Source organism: Bufo bufo (genome assembly GCF_905171765.1).
Source record: "Bufo bufo chromosome 4 unlocalized genomic scaffold, aBufBuf1.1 SUPER_4_unloc_1, whole genome shotgun sequence".
Classification (NCBI taxonomy): Eukaryota; Metazoa; Chordata; class Amphibia; order Anura; family Bufonidae; genus Bufo; species Bufo bufo.
The window spans coordinates 349,238-369,746 of NW_024399991.1; the positions used below are offsets into that span (position 1 = coordinate 349,238).

General features: G+C 42.2%; 2 pseudogenes; both read left to right on the forward strand.

The window, feature by feature from the left end:
- Positions 1-3,782: 3,782 nt before the first annotated feature.
- On the forward strand, positions 3,783-3,937 carry LOC120982847 (annotated as a pseudogene).
- Positions 3,938-9,085: 5,148 nt separating this feature from the next.
- LOC120982848 lies at positions 9,086-9,240 on the forward strand (annotated as a pseudogene).
- The last annotated feature ends 11,269 nt before the right edge of the window (positions 9,241-20,509 follow it).

Below are 20,509 nucleotides of genomic sequence, written 5' to 3' on the forward strand. Positions count from 1 at the left end.
GGGTCATCAGTTGTGAATCGATCACAAACCCCAAGAACGTTCTCGTGGTTGAGGGGACTAAGTGCGACTTGTCCCAATTTATCAACCAACCCAGACCCTGGAGAATCTGGAGAGCTTGTTGAAGCTGACTCTGCAAGCCAATCGTCCAAGTACGGTACGACCTCTAGCCCAAGAAGTCTTAAATGGGCAACCACAGGAGCCACTACCTTTGTGAAGGTGTGCGGAGCTGAGGATATGCCGAAGGGCAATACAGCAAACTGGTAGTGCTTCACTACCCCTTGCAAGGCCACAGCAACTCTGAGATATTTCCTGTGTGCTGGGCAGATGGGAACATGAAGGTAAGCATCCTTCAGGTCTATAGTTACCATCATATCTCCTGGGTTCAGGATGTTTATTACAGAGCGAATGGTTTCCATCCGGAAACGCTTCTTCCTGATGAAACGATTTAGGTAACGTAAATCGATGATCATCCGCCAGACTCCTGATGGTTTTGGTACCAGAAAGATGGGGGAATAAACCCCCTGCCGCCACTCGCGAGGAGGAACCTCCTCTAATGCTCCTTTCTGTATATACTGGAGAACCGAGTCTTCCAGGATTAATTGTTTGTCGGGTGCTAAAGTCCTTGTTAGGACGAACTTGTCCCGAGGAAGGGAAATTAAATCTATAGTGTACCCTGATGCTATCACTTGTAGCACCCAAGGGTCTGGAATTTTTTGCATCCAAAATTTTTTGAATAGACTCAAACGTCCACCGACTGGGGGACTGAAAACCGGTCCTTCCTCTGGGACCCCGGGGGGTGGGGAAGGGGAATTGACGGGCTGTAGAGAGTCATAGGTCAGCCCTGCGGTTCCCACGACCACGACCCCTACCTCTCTTACTACCTTCAGAACGCCTCTGGGTTCAATCTCCCCCCTGAAATCTTCCTCCTCCTCCTCTACCTCTTCCTTGACCCCAAAAGGACTGCTGGGGGAGGGATTTACCTTTTATGTCCGCTAAGTTCTCCATGAGAGAATCTAATTCAGAACCGAACAATCTCCCCGGCTCATAAGGAAGGGAGCAAAGGTTAAATTTGGATCTGTTGTCCGCCGCCCTTGGTTTTAACCAGAGTGGGCGCCTGCTGGCAGAGGAGAGCGCCATAGACTTGGCTGCTAATTTTAATTGTTGTTGGGAGGAATCTGATAGGAAATCAATCCCCAGTAAGAGAGTTTTAAATTGGTCCAGGATGTCGTCCCGGGCAACCCCAGAATCCAAGTCTGATTGGATTCTGAGAGTGCGTGCACGGACAAACTATGATACCTCAGAGCATGCTATAGCAACCGAGGCAGAGGCGGAGGCAGCCGAGTAGTTGCGTCTAAGCGTGCACTCTGCTCGTCTGTCTAGGGGGTCCTTTAGGTTGCTGCCGTCATCTGAGGGGACTAGAGTCCTTTTAGAGAGCTTTGATATGGCCATGTCCACCTTTGGAGGTGGAACCCAGACTAAGGAATCCGCATCCTGTAGAGGGAACATCAGTTTAAATCTTTTTGTTAATACTAGCCCCTTCTCCGGGTGTTTCCACTCGGTCGCCATTAATTTCTTTAAAGACTCGTCCACTTTAAAGGCCCTTGGCCCCCTAGAGGTGGACTGTGGAGCTTCCCCTTGCTCAACAGCATGGTCCCTCGACCTGATGGAGCGTAACAGTCTTTGAATTTTTTCGGCCGGAAAAAGGAAGGCCGAACTCTCTTCCTCAGAGGAAGAATTATCCTCAATGGAGACGACGTCTTCAGACATGGGTACAGGACCAGGAGAAGCCTGTCTGGGCCTCTTGTTAGAGACTGCTCCCTTGATCTCGGCAATGGACGTATCCATGAACTGTTTCATCCATGAGAACATATCCACCACCGTTGGTTCTGGGTCCGTTGGTCTGGGACGGCAGCCTGGGCATCGGTGGAATTCGTATGAATCCGGCAATGGGGTGCTGCAGCTGGAGCAGGTGAGATGCTTCTGCTTCTGGGTAGATTTGCCTAAGACACAGACAACAGAATAAGAATTTGGACCCAAAACGGTACAAAAAAGGGAGAGCAGTACCTTACCGTGAGGTGGCAACGCCATCTTAGAAGAAAGCAAGGTGACTTCAAGGAAAACTTCCTGAGCACAAAAGTAACCAACAGCAGAAGTCAGTTGAGCTCAGAAAACTGAGAGCAACATTGACCTGCCTCACACAGGTGCCTTAAATAGCACAAGGGGGAGGAGATTATAATCACTCCCCCACCCTGGGAGTGGATTCCCGGTTAAAAGGTACAATTTTAATAAATATAACATAACCTTCCTAATTCCCCCGTTAGGTGCCCCAGCAAAACTGAGGCACGAACTTAAGGTGTATTTTGAACAGGGGAAGAGCTGAGCACAGCGCTGGAGGTCGGAGCCGCGGACCGGAAGTGACGACAATGACGCACTTCCGGTACTCGCGAGACGCAGGAGGAGCAAAGCGACTGCTTCAGCGGCACACGAGGTGAAAGGCAGGAAGCCAAACCGCCGCCATCTTCCCCCTGCATCTGATATGACTGTAACACAGATGGGCTCCGAAGTGATTCACCGGAGGCACGCTCCCACAGAAGTAGGAGAGGGCAAGTTCAGGATACCTAGAAAAAACAAAAAGGCAGAATTAAAGATTATAATAACCATATTATAACTCTATGGCTAACAATGGGAGACTCCAGAAAGGAGTCTAGCCTGTCCTGAAGTCCACAGGACAATAAAAAAGCAACCCCGTCCAGTTGGGGCCGGGTTATATGGGGAAGGGGCTTAATTAGTTAATTACTAATTAGAATACTTAGGCAGAAATTTTTTTGTTCATTAAAAATTCCGCCTGTCCTGACCAGCTTCACAGGGGCAAATACCCCACTTGTGCTGCTGGTTAGGACGTAAGGGAATGGTCATGGGTGGAGCTATGCAAATTTCTATTTGGCTTTCTTGGTACTCCTTTGGAGGGAATGTTCCTCACACAAACAAATTTCACTCATTGCTGCTGCTGTCGAGTGCAGGGCCGATCCATGGGAGTCAGAGCGACCAATCTCTGATCAATTCGAAACCTACTCAATGCCAATGTGGGTCTGCAGCTTGACTCTCTGCTTCCCAACCAGGAAAAGATCTAGGACACCACCACTGCCACGGAAGACTTACACAAGGGTCTAATTTTGATCTTTGCTAAGGAAGCTGGAGAAATCTACATAGCTCCACCCATTTGTACAGCTAATTAGAGAAATCTGCATAGCTTCATCAACCCAAATCTACTTGAAAGACCATGATTTCTGTTGATTAGCATGAAGGACTGCGTTGTGTCAGACATTGTTGTGTGATCAGGGAATACTGTATAATAAGACAATCCTCGTCTTGGCCTGATACTTCTAGGTCCTGATCAACTTTTAAGGATGTTCCTTAACCCAGTAAGAACATTCCTTTGAAGAACACTGAGGAACATTGCTTAGAAAGACCAAGAACTTTATGAAGAATTTCCTCCAAGAAGCTTCTCTCATCAAATAAAAAGTCTGTGTTGTGTGTCGTCTCCATGATATAAATGGTGATTGGGGGAGAAGAGGTCGGAGGAGATGCTCTGTGTCTTTAGTTGTTTAGCTCTTTTGCTATTTGTTTAAAAGCTTTTTAGCAACTGCTGAGAAGCACCAGAAGCTTGTGAAAGAATAGAAAAATACACATTTCAGCAATATTGTGACTTATTGTTTATCATCTTTTTGTAAGTAGGCTGATTTCTTCTTGTATGTTTGGAGAATGATGGATGTTTTCTATGGAGCTTTGCGCAGTGGCAGTATCATAGCCAATGAGGTTTAACTGAGGCGTGATTATTGCTGATTGAAGAGCTATTCGTTTATTTGTTGCTATTTTCTGATTCAGGACTAGTTGAGAAGACTCGGCTGGTGCTTGGGTTAGAGAGATCTTACAGGGTCCTCCTTGCGGGGGGCCCTGGGGTCTTTGAGTTTGATTGTGGGTTTGAGTGTATTTGACCTGCAAGATGGCTCAAGGATTGGAAGATACAGTGCGACTTCTTGTTGCGACTGAACATCGGAAGGAGGTTGGTTTGGACCAGATCGTGCATGATGTCTTGAAGAAACTGGATTACCTTAAGGTAGATCAGGTATTGGGGTTACAGGATTTTCCTCGCCAAGGCATTTATGATATTACCTTTGTCTCTGCAAGCTTATGTGAACGTGTATTCATGGATCTGAAGAAGATGAAAGAAGAAGGACAGAATGAAACTTTGAGGAAAGTATCAGTGCAACCACTTTTTGAGAAGAAAAAAGTGACTGTTATTGTTCATATGTACAACCCCAAGGTACCTGATGAGGTTGTGAGTATGTTCTTGGCAAGATATTGTGCAGCTTTGGAATTTGTGGAGAGATTGAGGAATAAGCATGGTTATCTGAACTGTAAAAGGAAGTACTTGGTTCGTTTGAAACCGGATGTTAATATGCCACATGGTGTTAAAAGTATACCCAACACATTTTCTATTGGAGGAGAGAGAGGTTTTTGCTTTTACGATGGACAGATTAGTTTCTGCAGACAATGTAAAGCATATGGGCATATCCAAGCAAATTGTCCTGTAAATGGTCAGTGTTGCAGAAATTGTGGCCAGACTGGGCATGTCGCTAAAGATTGTAAGACTCCTAAGGCATGTGATGTATGTGGGAGTGGTGGACATTTAGCAAAACAATGCTTTGTCTGGAAGAAAGCGAAGCAAACATATGCTGATATTGTTGGAGGTTCTAAGGTTGAAGAAGCAGGAAGAGAGCTTCCTAATGAAAGCAATCAGGAAAACAAGAGTAATGAAAAGGTTTCAGGAGTTTCTGTTATTGTCTCTGGTGGTGATAAAGGAAAAGTGGAGGGAAAATTTAAGGCGTCGGCTGGTAAAAAGGGGAGCCTTGAAACTGCTAATGAATCTAAAATGGAGACTAAGGTTGTTACTCAAAATGGTGGACAAAAGGTGGAGACAGGGTGTGTGTCTTTGTTTGAAGGAGGCATTTCTAGTGAGGTAGCAGGTAGCGAAGATATATGTTTAGACCCTGTTATTGGAGAAGGTGAAAACATGGAGTGTCAGGAGGAAGGAAGTGAGGATGATGGGATTACGCCAGGGCAGCAGGAATTGCAGAGTGAAGAAGAGGTGGGTGAACTGGATAGCAAAGAAGAAGAGATTGATATTGATGAAGATGTGGTGATTGGTTCCCAAAGAAAGCGTTATAAGACAGGTGGTAGTTGGTCAGGACGGCAGGAAGATACTGTTGATCCTGGAATTTATCATAGTGACAGGGACTCCTCTGAGGGGTCGCCTGATGTTGAGCACAGCTTGAGTAGAAAGATTGGTGGGTATGACAGCAAATCAGAGTCATGATGGATAAGTTTCAGAAAATAATATTTTTTGTGATGATGAGTATTGTTGTAGCCACACTGAACGTGAGGGGCATCTGCTCCAGTGTCAGGAGGGCAGCAGTATTTGATTTTTTGGAGGATGTGCAAGCTGATATTATATGTTTACAGGAATGTGCAATAAGATCCTCTCCTCATGAGAGTGAATGGAGGAAAGGACAGTCCTTTTGGTCAACAGGTCTGGATAATAAAAGTGAAGGAGTTGGTATTTTAATTAGAAGTAGTCATGTTGTTGTTTTAGACTGTAAAATTGTTTTACCTGGGCGTTTTATGATTTTAAACTTGGAGTTTTTAGGACAAAGGATCCGTGTTTTCAACATATATGCTCCTGCTGAGAAAAAAAGCACGGTTGCCTTTTTTTGAGACTCTAAAGTTTTATTTGCCTGGCAGAGATTTTACAGTGGTAGCTGGTGATCTTAATTGCATTAGATCTGTCAAAGATAGAGAAGGCGTTGTTGAAGCTAGGGTGGATGCAACCTCAACTGTGCTAAATGATATAATACAAGACTTGCATTACACTGATGTGGGGCTGATGGTGGACACTGAGGAAAGATTCACATATTTTGCAGATAGTGGGCGCTGCAAATCTCGTTTAGATTATGTGTTGGTGTCAGAAGGTGTTAAAGCTTCTCGTTGTTCTCTAATGACGACTTCCTTTTCCGATCATAAGATTGTTTGTGCTGAAATCAGTGTCAATGAATCCATCATCTTTGGCAAAGGAATTTGGAAATTAAATGTTGAATTGTTGAAGGAAGAGGACGTATTAATGGGTTTTAAGCAAGTTTTTGATTCCTGTGTGTACTGTCAGCCAGATTTTAAGAGTTTGCTTGTTTGGTGGGATTGGGCAAAAGAAGAGTTTGCTAAATATTTTAAGAGGGTTGGTTTTAGGAAGGCACAGGAAAAAAAAAGGAAGGATGCTGTTCTTGTATCCAAGCTGGAAGCATTATATAAATTTAGACAGATAGGATTAGAAGTGGATCAAGAAATTTTGCAGATTAAAGAAGAAATAAAGGCAAATCTTAAAAACAGAGGGAAGGATATAGTGTATCAGGCAAAAATACAGCATATGGAAGAAAATGAACAGTGTTCCCGATATTTTTTTAAAAAGTGTTTTAGACCCAAAGGTTGTTTTAAGTCTGTTTTAACATCAACAGGTGAAGCAACTGGATCTGATATGGTGAATGAGATTACCGGCTTTTATAAAAATCTTTTTAGTAATGAAAGTAAAGCTAGCAAAAAAGAAATAGATGATTATTGTATGATTTTAGAAAATAATATCCCTGATGAGAAGATTTGTGTTTTAAATAACGAGGTGCAGGAGGAGGAGGTCAAAAGGGCTGTGGAGAAGATGGCGAGAGGGAAAACTCCAGGCTCGGACGGCCTCCCCGCTGAGTTTTATAACATATGCTGGGATTTTATTGGTAAGGAGGTAGGTAGGGTTGTGCAATATGTTTTTAAACACAGCTATTTATCAAATTCTATGAAAAAAGGTGTTATTACGTTGGTGCATAAGAAGGGGGATAAAAGAGATATCAAAAACTGGCGCCCGATATCCTTGTTAAATAGTGACTACAAAATTGTTACCAAAATCATAGCGGCTAGGATGTCAGAAATGATTGGCTTGATGGTAGGAGAGTATCAGACCTGTGCAGTACCGGGCAGGAGAATTTCTGATAATTTGATGCTTTTAAGGGATATTGTGTATCATACAAATTTGAATAATAGGGTTTTACTGGCTGAATCAATTGATTTTGAGAAGGCATACGATAAGGTTTCTCATAGGTTCATGTTTGCGGCACTTGCTCGCTTGGGGATTCCTGAGAAGTTGTTGTTAATTATAAACGGGCCTTTACCAAGGTGCTACCAGTCAGATTTTGATTAATGGTCATGTTGGGGAGAATATTAGGATATTATCTGGTGTGAGGCAGGGATGCCCGCTGTCTCCAATACTATTTATTTGTATTATGGAAGCTCTACTGAAAAATGTGCAGAGGGACAAGTGTGTGGATGGTTTTCTGATCCCTGGTAGTAATGGAGGAACTGTGAAGTCCCTGGGCTATATGGATGATGTGGTTTTTATTTGTAGTTCACAAGCAGATTTAAATAGGGTTAATTTGCATACAAGAATATTTTGTTGTATAGCAGGGATGTCAATTAATTGGAGTAAAACTCAGCTATGTAATTTTGGTAGGCAGGTGGATGTAAAGGTGGAAGGTGTGATCCAAAAGAATGAACTGAAAGTACTGGGGATTGGTTTTAGAAAAGATCTTAAAGGAGATAGTAGTTACAAAGAGTTGGAAAAGAAAGTGGATATGAAGATAAATTTTTGGAAATTGAGAAATTTGTCGCTGAAAGGGAAGATATTAATTATAAAGACTGTGATTCTCCCGTTACTACTGTATACAGCAGTGATTTTTCCACCTACACAGTTATGGACTAAAAGAATGACAAGAAAGCTTTTTGTGTTTTTTTGGGGATCAAACATTGAGAAAGTGAAGAGGACAGTTGTAATGAGCAGCAGCAGAACGGGAGGATATGATTTTCCAAACATTGACTTATTTCTAAAAATGCATTATTTTTTAAATGTTTTTAAGACTTTTAAGCGCTCTTTTAGAACGTCTCAAATGTGCAGATATTTGGCAGGATGGCTTTTTATCAAGTGGGGCTGGTGTGAAAAGGATTTGAGGAGACCAGTGTCATTTGTACTGCCTTCCTTCTATGTGGTCCTCAAGTTCTTTAATGATCAGTATGAGCTAAGCTCTTTGGGTATCCCTGAGAAAGAGAAAATAATGCAACATTTTAAAAGTAAAGAGGTTTTATGTGATGTGCCATTCTGTAATAATGTACAAGCAAGTAAGACGTGGAAACTTTTTAATGTTTTTGGCCTAACAAATAGACAAAGAGACATTGTTTGGTTGTCATTACATAGTCGTCTCCCAACCAGATCATTGTTATATGGTAGAGGGATTCCAGTGACAGATAAATGTCCAAGAGTGGGTTGTAGAGGAATTGAGGACATTCAGCATGTTTTTTGGAGCTGTCCTTTTGCCAGACAATGTTTTAAGATGTTAGAAAGAATTTTTATAGCGCTTATAGGTCTCTCCAATTTTTCATTTGAATGTGTTTTAGTTGGTCAAGATCTTGAAACCCCAAAAGACTCACGTATTTATTGGATTATTTTTAGTATATTTAAAGAGGTTTTATGGGATATGAGAAATCTTCTAGTTTTTAAGCATTTGTCTCTTTCTCCTGAAGATTGTAGAAGGATTGTTTTATCAAGATTATTTACAGTTTATCTGGTTGACAAGAAAAGAAATGGAGAAGATAAGGCAGAGGATATGTGGAAGATTACGCAATGGAAAGGACTTCTTTGAGGTATCTTGACTAACAATTTTGGTTTAAGAATTTCCCGATGATGTTTTTTAAGGCCTCGATTTTGTGATTCATTTTGGTTGAAATGATGTGTGATTATCGAGTGTCTTTGAACTGAGAAAAAAAAAAAAAGAAAAAAAAAAAAAAAAAAAAAAAAAGCAACTGCTGAGAAGCACCAGAAGCTTGTGAAAGAATAGAAAAATACACATTTCAGCAATATTGTGACTTATTGTTTATCATCTTTTTGTAAGTAGGCTGATTTCTTCTTGTATGTTTGGAGAATGATGGATGTTTTCTATGGAGCTTTGCGCAGTGGCAGTATCATAGCCAATGAGGTTTAACTGAGGCGTGATTATTGCTGATTGAAGAGCTATTCGTTTATTTGTTGCTATTTTCTGATTCAGGACTAGTTGAGAAGACTCGGCTGGTGCTTGGGTTAGAGAGATCTTACAGGGTCCTCCTTGCGGGGGGCCCTGGGGTCTTTGAGTTTGATTGTGGGTTTGAGTGTATTTGACCTGCAAGATGGCTCAAGGATTGGAAGATACAGTGCGACTTCTTGTTGCGACTGAACATCGGAAGGAGGTTGGTTTGGACCAGATCGTGCATGATGTCTTGAAGAAACTGGATTACCTTAAGGTAGATCAGGTATTGGGGTTACAGGATTTTCCTCGCCAAGGCATTTATGATATTACCTTTGTCTCTGCAAGCTTATGTGAACGTGTATTCATGGATCTGAAGAAGATGAAAGAAGAAGGACAGAATGAAACTTTGAGGAAAGTATCAGTGCAACCACTTTTTGAGAAGAAAAAAGTGACTGTTATTGTTCATATGTACAACCCCAAGGTACCTGATGAGGTTGTGAGTATGTTCTTGGCAAGATATTGTGCAGCTTTGGAATTTGTGGAGAGATTGAGGAATAAGCATGGTTATCTGAACTGTAAAAGGAAGTACTTGGTTCGTTTGAAACCGGATGTTAATATGCCACATGGTGTTAAAAGTATACCCAACACATTTTCTATTGGAGGAGAGAGAGGTTTTTGCTTTTACGATGGACAGATTAGTTTCTGCAGACAATGTAAAGCATATGGGCATATCCAAGCAAATTGTCCTGTAAATGGTCAGTGTTGCAGAAATTGTGGCCAGACTGGGCATGTCGCTAAAGATTGTAAGACTCCTAAGGCATGTGATGTATGTGGGAGTGGTGGACATTTAGCAAAACAATGCTTTGTCTGGAAGAAAGCGAAGCAAACATATGCTGATATTGTTGGAGGTTCTAAGGTTGAAGAAGCAGGAAGAGAGCTTCCTAATGAAAGCAATCAGGAAAACAAGAGTAATGAAAAGGTTTCAGGAGTTTCTGTTATTGTCTCTGGTGGTGATAAAGGAAAAGTGGAGGGAAAATTTAAGGCGTCGGCTGGTAAAAAGGGGAGCCTTGAAACTGCTAATGAATCTAAAATGGAGACTAAGGTTGTTACTCAAAATGGTGGACAAAAGGTGGAGACAGGGTGTGTGTCTTTGTTTGAAGGAGGCATTTCTAGTGAGGTAGCAGGTAGCGAAGATATATGTTTAGACCCTGTTATTGGAGAAGGTGAAAACATGGAGTGTCAGGAGGAAGGAAGTGAGGATGATGGGATTACGCCAGGGCAGCAGGAATTGCAGAGTGAAGAAGAGGTGGGTGAACTGGATAGCAAAGAAGAAGAGATTGATATTGATGAAGATGTGGTGATTGGTTCCCAAAGAAAGCGTTATAAGACAGGTGGTAGTTGGTCAGGACGGCAGGAAGATACTGTTGATCCTGGAATTTATCATAGTGACAGGGACTCCTCTGAGGGGTCGCCTGATGTTGAGCACAGCTTGAGTAGAAAGATTGGTGGGTATGACAGCAAATCAGAGTCATGATGGATAAGTTTCAGAAAATAATATTTTTTGTGATGATGAGTATTGTTGTAGCCACACTGAACGTGAGGGGCATCTGCTCCAGTGTCAGGAGGGCAGCAGTATTTGATTTTTTGGAGGATGTGCAAGCTGATATTATATGTTTACAGGAATGTGCAATAAGATCCTCTCCTCATGAGAGTGAATGGAGGAAAGGACAGTCCTTTGGTCAACAGGTCTGGATAATAAAAGTGAAGGAGTTGGTATTTTAATTAGAAGTAGTCATGTTGTTGTTTTAGACTGTAAAATTGTTTTACCTGGGCGTTTTATGATTTTAAACTTGGAGTTTTTAGGACAAAGGATCCGTGTTTTCAACATATATGCTCCTGCTGAGAAAAAAGCACGGTTGCCTTTTTTTGAGACTCTAAAGTTTTATTTGCCTGGCAGAGATTTTACAGTGGTAGCTGGTGATCTTAATTGCATTAGATCTGTCAAAGATAGAGAAGGCGTTGTTGAAGCTAGGGTGGATGCAACCTCAACTGTGCTAAATGATATAATACAAGACTTGCATTACACTGATGTGGGGCTGATGGTGGACACTGAGGAAAGATTCACATATTTTGCAGATAGTGGGCGCTGCAAATCTCGTTTAGATTATGTGTTGGTGTCAGAAGGTGTTAAAGCTTCTCGTTGTTCTCTAATGACGACTTCCTTTTCCGATCATAAGATTGTTTGTGCTGAAATCAGTGTCAATGAATCCATCATCTTTGGCAAAGGAATTTGGAAATTAAATGTTGAATTGTTGAAGGAAGAGGACGTATTAATGGGTTTTAAGCAAGTTTTTGATTCCTGTGTGTACTGTCAGCCAGATTTTAAGAGTTTGCTTGTTTGGTGGGATTGGGCAAAAGAAGAGTTTGCTAAATATTTTAAGAGGGTTGGTTTTAGGAAGGCACAGGAAAAAAAAAGGAAGGATGCTGTTCTTGTATCCAAGCTGGAAGCATTATATAAATTTAGACAGATAGGATTAGAAGTGGATCAAGAAATTTTGCAGATTAAAGAAGAAATAAAGGCAAATCTTAAAAACAGAGGGAAGGATATAGTGTATCAGGCAAAAATACAGCATATGGAAGAAAATGAACAGTGTTCCCGATATTTTTTTAAAAAGTGTTTTAGACCCAAAGGTTGTTTTAAGTCTGTTTTAACATCAACAGGTGAAGCAACTGGATCTGATATGGTGAATGAGATTACCGGCTTTTATAAAAATCTTTTTAGTAATGAAAGTAAAGCTAGCAAAAAAGAAATAGATGACTATTGTATGATTTTAGAAAATAATATCCCTGATGAGAAGATTTGTGTTTTAAATAACGAGGTGCAGGAGGAGGAGGTCAAAAGGGCTGTGGAGAAGATGGCGAGAGGGAAAACTCCAGGCTCGGACGGCCTCCCCGCTGAGTTTTATAACATATGCTGGGATTTTATTGGTAAGGAGGTAGGTAGGGTTGTGCAATATGTTTTTAACACAGCTATTTTATCAAATTCTATGAAAAAAGGTGTTATTACGTTGGTGCATAAGAAGGGGGATAAAAGAGATATCAAAAACTGATGCCCGATATCCTTGTTAATAGTGACTACAAAATTGTTACCAAATCATAGCGGCTAGGATGTCAGAAATGATTGGCTTGATGGTAGGAGAGTATCAGACCTGTGCAGTACCGGGCAGGAGAATTTCTGATAATTTGATGCTTTTAAGGGATATTGTGTATCATACAAATTGAATAATAGGGTTTTACTGGCTGAATCAATTGATTTTGAGAAGGCATACGATAAGGTTTCTCATAGGTTCATGTTTGCGGCACTTGCTCGCTTGGGGATTCCTGAGAAGTTGTTGTTAATTATAAACGGGCTTTACCAAGGTGCTACCAGTCAGATTTTGATTAATGGTCATGTTGGGGAGAATATTAGGATATTATCTGGTGTGAGGCAGGGATGCCCGCTGTCTCCAATACTATTTATTTGTATTATGGAAGCTCTACTGAAAAATGTGCAGAGGGACAAGTGTGTGGATGGTTTTCTGATCCCTGGTAGTAATGGAGGAACTGTGAAGTCCCTGGGCTATATGGATGATGTGGTTTTTATTTGTAGTTCACAAGCAGATTTAAATAGGGTTAATTTGCATACAAGAATATTTTGTTGTATAGCAGGGATGTCAATTAATTGGAGTAAAACTCAGCTATGTAATTTTGGTAGGCAGGTGGATGTAAAGGTGGAAGGTGTGATCCAAAAGAATGAACTGAAAGTACTGGGGATTGGTTTTAGAAAAGATCTTAAAGGAGATAGTAGTTACAAAGAGTTGGAAAAGAAAGTGGATATGAAGATAAATTTTTGGAAATTGAGAAATTTGTCGCTGAAAGGGAAGATATTAATTATAAAGACTGTGATTCTCCCGTTACTACTGTATACAGCAGTGATTTTTCCACCTACACAGTTATGGACTAAAAGAATGACAAGAAAGCTTTTTGTGTTTTTTTGGGGATCAAACATGGAGAAAGTGAAGAGGACAGTTGTAATGAGCAGCAGCAGAATGGGAGGATATGATTTTCCAAACATTGACTTATTTCTAAAAATGCATTATTTTTAAAATGTTTTTAAGACTTTTAAGCGCTCTTTTAGAACGTCTCAAATGTGCAGATATTTGGCAGGATGGCTTTTTATCAAGTGGGGCTGGTGTGAAAAGGATTTGAGGAGACCAGTGTCATTTGTACTGCCTTCCTTCTATGTGGTCCTCAAGTTCTTTAATGATCAGTATGAGCTAAGCTCTTTGGGTATCCCTGAGAAAGAGAAAATAATGCAACATTTTAAAAGTAAAGAGGTTTTATGTGATGTGCCATTCTGTAATAATGTACAAGCAAGTAAGACGTGGAAACTTTTTAATGTTTTTGGTCTAACAAATAGACAAAGAGACATTGTTTGGTTGTCATTACATGGTCGTCTCCCAACCAGATCATTGTTATATGGTAGAGGGATTCCAGTGACAGATAAATGTCCAAGAGTGGGTTGTAGAGGAATTGAGGACATTCAGCATGTTTTTTGGAGCTGTCCTTTTGCCAGACAATGTTTTAAGATGTTAGAAAGAATTTTTATAGCGCTTATAGGTCTCTCCAATTTTTCATTTGAATGTGTTTTAGTTGGTCAAGATCTTGAAACCCCAAAAGACTCACGTATTTATTGGATTATTTTTAGTATTTTTAAAGAGGTTTTATGGGATATGAGAAATCTTCTAGTTTTTAAGCATTTGTCTCTTTCTCCTGAAGATTGTAGAAGGATTTTTTTATCAAGATTATTTACAGTTTATCTGGTTGACAAGAAAAGAAATGGAGAAGATAAGGCAGAGGATATGTGGAAGATTACGCAATGGAAAGGACTTCTTTGAGGTATCTTGACTAACAATTTTGTTTAGGAATTTCCCGATGATGTTTTTTAAGGCCTCGATTTTGTGATTCATTTTGCTTGAAATGATGTGTGATTATCGAGTGTTTTTGAACTGAGGAATTAGAAAAAAAAAAAAAAAAAAAAAAAAAAGAAAAAAAAAAAAGCAACTGCTGAGAAGCCCCAGAAGCTTGTGAAAGAATAGAAAAATACACATATCCACAATATTGTGACTTATTGTTTATCATCTTTTTGTAAGTAGGCTGATTTCTTCTTGTATGTTTGGAGAATGATGGATGTTTTCTTTGGAGCTACAGATTCAGAGCTTGGTGGGTTTTTATTCTCTGTTTTACAGTAGCTCTATAGCATAGTGGGTGTCCACTGTGGAGCTGCAGGTTCAGGTCTCAGTGGGTGTTCCCTGTGTATTCTATATTTCAAGACTCTAATCTGTACGCTTCTCAGTCTTTTGGTTAAGATCAAGTGTAGTATCTGTTTTTAGATTCAGAGCCCTGCTAGGATGTAGAGCAGAAAACCGCATAGCAAGCTTAGGATGTATGGCTTGGTTTTCAAGGTGATATCGCTAGGTGACCAAGGCCTCTGCTGGATCTAAGCCAGGGGCTGAGATGTTTGAAAGCCCGAGGTGCAGAAGTGCCCCAGGAGTGGTGACCCTGGGGTGCCTGAACTCACTGGGGGTGGGAGCCCACTGAGTGACGGCACTTTCTCACATTTTGAGCGCACAGTCGCACACACCTCTCTTTGCTCGGCTTGGGTCCAGAAAAGATGAGGAATTTTTATAATTCCGGACGAATGTCTGGGCCGTAATGGCACACATTCACTTATTTATTTTTTTATGTTACTGTGTGTTCAATTTCCACGTTTGTTTTGTCACTAGGATTTCTTGGGTACGGCTTGCAGTACTCTGTAGATTCAGAAAGTATCCCGTAGCGGTCATGTGTAACGTTGAAAAGATGTTCAACCAGTTTCATGTGAAGAATGAAGATAGAGACTTCCTGAGGTTTCTATGGTGGGAGGACGGAGATACAGATTCAGAGCCAGCAGAATACAGAATGAAAGTACACTTGTTTGGAGCAGCATCATCTCCAGGTTATGCCAATTATGGTATGAAGTACCTGGCCAATCAGAATGAAAAGGGTTGCCTATCAGCAGCAAATTTTCTGAAGAGAAACTTTTATGTAGATGATGGTCTCATAAGTCTAGAGTCCACAGAATCTGCAATTAAACTAGTGAAATAAAGTCAAGAGTTATGCGCAAGAGGAAACCTGCGCCTTCATAAATTCATCTCAAACAACAGAGAGGTACTGGAATCCATCAGTGACTTTGAACGTGCATCAACAATGAATAATGTAGATCTCAATTATGATCATCTTCCAGTTTAGAACGAACTTGGATTGGGAAGGAATGTAGAGAATTACGAGTTTGTCTTTGAAGTATCTATGGAAGAGAAAGTTGCAACTAGACGTACCATTCTTTCCGCAGTGGCTTCTATATATAATCCATTAGGATTCTTGGCCCCAGTGATCCTCAACGCAAGATAAATACTGCAAGAATTATGCAGACAGAAGTTAGGATGGGATAAACCCATACCTGAAAATTTGACGCCAAGGTGGGAGAGACAAATAGGAGACTCAAAACTTGACAAAAAAGGAAAACGTCTCACTACTTCACTCAAGTTGGAACGTCCTATACAGAAGTTAGTTGTTCTACTTGAGAGTGATGAAAGACACTCGAGAGTTGAGAACATGATGGAAAATTCCTCAAATTCATGTTTAAGTCCTACTACTGAAAACATAGAATGATAGGTAATTTTGGTGGGAGTGTAGCTGGCCAGCTAAGACCGGTCCTAGGTTAATAACATAGCTTATATTTTATACAGCTAGACCTGCCAATAACCTTAATACAGTTCCTATGTTTGTGTGTTAAAGACAAAAGCAGAGTTATTTACAGTGACTTCATGTTTGGATGTCATATAATAGTTATATTTTGTGTCCACAGAAGCAGAAAAAGATAATTTGCCTTTAAGAGTCATTATATAATGTAAGGTAAGCTTAATGACACAGAAGACACAACAGAAAGCATAGAGTTAAACTGTTGTTGCTAAGCAGGAGTCTTGACCAATCCTAGCTAGCCTCACACAGCCCAGGAGTTTTGACCTATCATAGCCAGCCTCACACACAGCTTGTGTGGGAAATTCCCCTAGCAGGAGCTGCTGAAAACAGTATTCACCAGAGAGAGGAGCTGAACAAACACGCACTCTCCTAAGAGCTGTGTTTTATTGAAGCAAGAGGCCAAAATAGGTATTTAAAACTGTTATATAATATTCCTACTGTTAATATAGTGATTAGAACTGTAAACTGAACTGGTTATATGTATGTTTACTTACAGTTCCACCAAACCACAAATTCTAATTCCGTATTGCAATCCAAATTGCATACAATCCAAACAAATTGCATGCAAATGCGAACTGCTCATACCAGATCATAAGCAAGTGTATAGAGCAAACTGCAAACCAAGTAGAGTAAGTGAACTATTATTTAGACCTCGGATATACCTCTCAGAGAGATCATAAAGTGCTTAAATAACTTAAAGTGAGCGTACAGATACTCAAGAGAGAAATATATCCACCAGTTTATGATGAATGACAAGATTGTCATTCATCATCTTATGCATACCACCATTTTGTAATATCTTTTCAACACGTGCATCAGTTTGCCTCAGTTCCGCCTCTATTCCACTTTGGATTCGGATGAAAAAAAAGCTGCTTTCAGCCTTTTGGTGTCCATCTGACGGAACTGAGCCAAACGGACCCGTTCCAGCACACAATGTAAGTCAATGGGGACGGAACGGTTTTCTATGACACAATCTGGCACAATAGAAAACGGATCCGTCCTCCATTGACTTTCAATGGTGTTCAAGACGGATCCGTTTTGGCTATGTTAAAGATCATAGAAACGGATCCGCACCAAACATGAGAGTGAAAGTAGCCAAAGGAAATGCCTTCTATTTTTCCAAAAAGAAGAATTGATTGTAGAGGCCATGGATTGTTCAGGCAGTTCATATCACAGAGAATGATCATATTGCTGAGAAGCGTCAATTTTGACGTAAATTTGTTTTCCCTTAGTCCTAACAGCAGCACAAGTGGGGTATTTGCCCCTGTGAAGCTGGTCAGGACAGGCGGAATTTTTAATGAACAAAAAAAATTCTGCCTAAGTATCCTAATTAGTAATTAACTAATTAAGCCCCTACCCCATATAACCCGGCCTCAACTGGATGGGGTTGCTTTATAACAAGTAAATGATAAATCACACAAGGGGAGGGAAATTTGTGTGCTGCTGTTAGGACTAAGGGAAAACAAATTTACGTCAAAATTGACGCTTCCCTTACGTCCTAACCAGCAGCACAAGTGGGGAAGTAGCAAGAAACCTCACCCAAATTGGGAGGGCTCCCTACTCCCCTCTCAGGAGAGGGCGGCACTTAAAACGGATTGTCCAAAGGCCATTCCCTCCGCCTGTCTAGCCTCTAGACGATAATGCGAGATGAAGGTGTTCAGAGAACTCCAAGAAGCGGCTGCACAAATCTGATCTAAGGGGATCAGTTTCTTTTCTGCATAAGAGGTGGATACAGCCCTGGTAGAATGGGCGGAGACAAAAGAAGGAGGCGTCAAATCTTGGGACAGAAAGGCCAGACAGATTGCTTCTTTAATCCACCTGCTCAGAGTGGGTTTGGAGGCCTTCAGACCCCTGTTTTTCCCTGCATAGGTCAGAAGGAGGTTTTCCGATCTTCTAAATTCGCTTGTTCTGTCCAAATATATTCTAAGACCTCTTGAGATGTCTAATATACGTAGGGCCGTCTTTAATATTGATTGGACCCTGGGCAAAAATTTACTTGGGCCCCCTGGATCCCGCCTTCCCACAACTTAGGCAATCACGCCCTCCACCACAACACACACACAAAAAATCCACACATCTGGTAGAGTACAGTGAATGACTGTAAATACTTCCTGTTCTGAAGACTCCAGCGGCTCAGGATCAGTGCTCTGGGCAGCTGGGCTCAGTCTGGAAGTGGGCACCGCTCTGCAGGAAGGAGACCGGGGCTCGGCTCACCCTAGTGTTACAGTGCACCCCAGCACCCACAGTATACAGTACAGCAGTATAGCCCCCACACTATACAGGCCCCCCCACACTATACAGGCCCCCCCCACACTATGCAGCCCCCCCCCACATTATACAGGCCCCCCCACAGTATACAGGCCTCACACAGTATACAGCCCCCACAGTATACAGCCCCCCCCCACAGTATACAGCCCACCACACAGTATACAGCCCACCACACAATATACAGCCCCCCCACAGTATACAGGCCCCCACACAGTATACAGCCCCCCCCCCACAGTATACAGCCCACCACACAGTATACAGGCCCCCACACAGTATACAGTCCCACACAGTATACAGCCCCCCACAGTATACAGCCCCCCCACAGTATACAGGCCCCCACACAGTATACAGGCCCCCACACAGTATACAGCCCACCACACAGTATACAGCCCACCACACAGTATACAGCCCCCCCCACAGTATTCAGGCCCCCACACAGTATACAGTCCCACACAGTATACAGCCCCCCACAGTATACAGCCCCCCCACAGTATACAGGCCCCCACACAGTATACAGGCCCCCACACAGTATACAGCCCACCACACAGTATACAGCCCACCACACAGTATACAGCCCCCCCCACAGTATACAGGCCCCCACACAGTATACAGCCCCCCCACAGTATACAGCCCCCCCACAGTATACAGGCCCCCAAACAGTATACAGCCCACCACACAGTATACAGCCCCCACACAGTATACAGGCCCCCACACAGTATACAGCCCCCCACTATACAGTAGTTTACTGTATATTAACATAACAGCCCCTGTCACCTTTTTCATATGTAATCTTCACACAAAAAAGCTCCACAGTTAACTTCTGCAACACTCCTGGTAGGACCTGTGATGACCTCATAGCCATGTGACCAGTAATTGCTAGGTTACTGGTCACATGGTGATGATGTCATTAAGGTCCTGATCACAACTTTAACACAGTACGATCATAATGCCTGGACTCAGTGCAGGCAGGCATGGCAGCACCCCCTGTGTAGCTGACAGCTTGACACCCGGGGCAGTGGCTAGCAGGGCTCAAGAGGCAGCTGCCTGTCACAGCCAGACAGCTGAGAAGCGCTCACAGGAGCTTCTCAGATCCTCCTCCTTGAATTTCTTTGTTTTGGTTTAGTTTCTCATCTCGTTAGTCTATCTCAGCTGTCATGCAGTCAGACTGATCGCTACCCTTTAAGTTCCTCCCCATAATGCAGTAGTGTGCGGCTGATACAACTTCCTGGAGTGTGTGTGCATGCTGTTCCCAGTTCCCAGTTCCCAGTTCCCAGTCCTCAGTCCTCAGTCGTCAGTCGTCTGCAGATAAGTGCTGTTTATGTATTTATGTTTTTGTCTTTTCTGGATCCAGTTGACCCTGACTCCCTCCGTGTCAGTGTAGGGAGCCGGTGGTCGTGTCCCTTTACTATTGTAGGGTCTTCAGGTAATAGATAGCCGAGGAACGTGGATATGCGGCCATCCACCTTTGGGGTGTTCGCATAGGCTGAGCAGTGAGGGAGAGCGGCAGCTCTATTGCAGGGGTCTCCCTTTGTTCCTTAGTTGTGGATCCAGAGAGACATTGTTTATATGGTATTGTCTTGTTTTCTGTACACCATCCGTGACATTATCAGCCGCCAAAACCGTCTCAAGCATGGATCCGGTTTCACTTTTGGCTGAACGCCTCCAGGGTCTTTCATTGGAGGTAGCTGATCTCCGTAGGATTTTTTCTCAGTTTCAAGTGACCGGTTCAGCTTGCGTTCATGGAGTTTGTGCTGAGCCCAAGATCTCGCTCCCGGATACGTTCTCTGGGGGTAGTGAGAATTTTGTGCGTTTTAAAGAGGCTTGCAAACTCCATTTTCGCCTTCTTCCCCATTCTTCTGGTGATGAAGAACGGAGGGTGGGGATCATTGTATCGCTGCTCAGGGGTAACGCTCAGTCTTGGGCCTTTTCGCTACCGGAGGGGGCACGGCCCCTCCGCTCAGTGGATGAATTCTTTTTAGCCCTGGGTCAGATATATGATGATCCGGATCGTATTGCTCTGGCTGAGTCTAGACTACGTCTGTTATGCCAGGGTAAACAATCCGCAGAGATATACTGCTCCGAATTTCGGAGATGGGCAGCTGATACTGGTTGGAATGATGCTGCACTCCGAAGTCAATTTTGCCATGGTCTTTCAGAGGGATTGAAAGATGCATTTTCCTTTCATGAGAGGCCTATCTCCTTGGACTCTGCTATGTCTCAGGCCGTTCGTATTGACAGGCGTCTTAGAGAGAGAC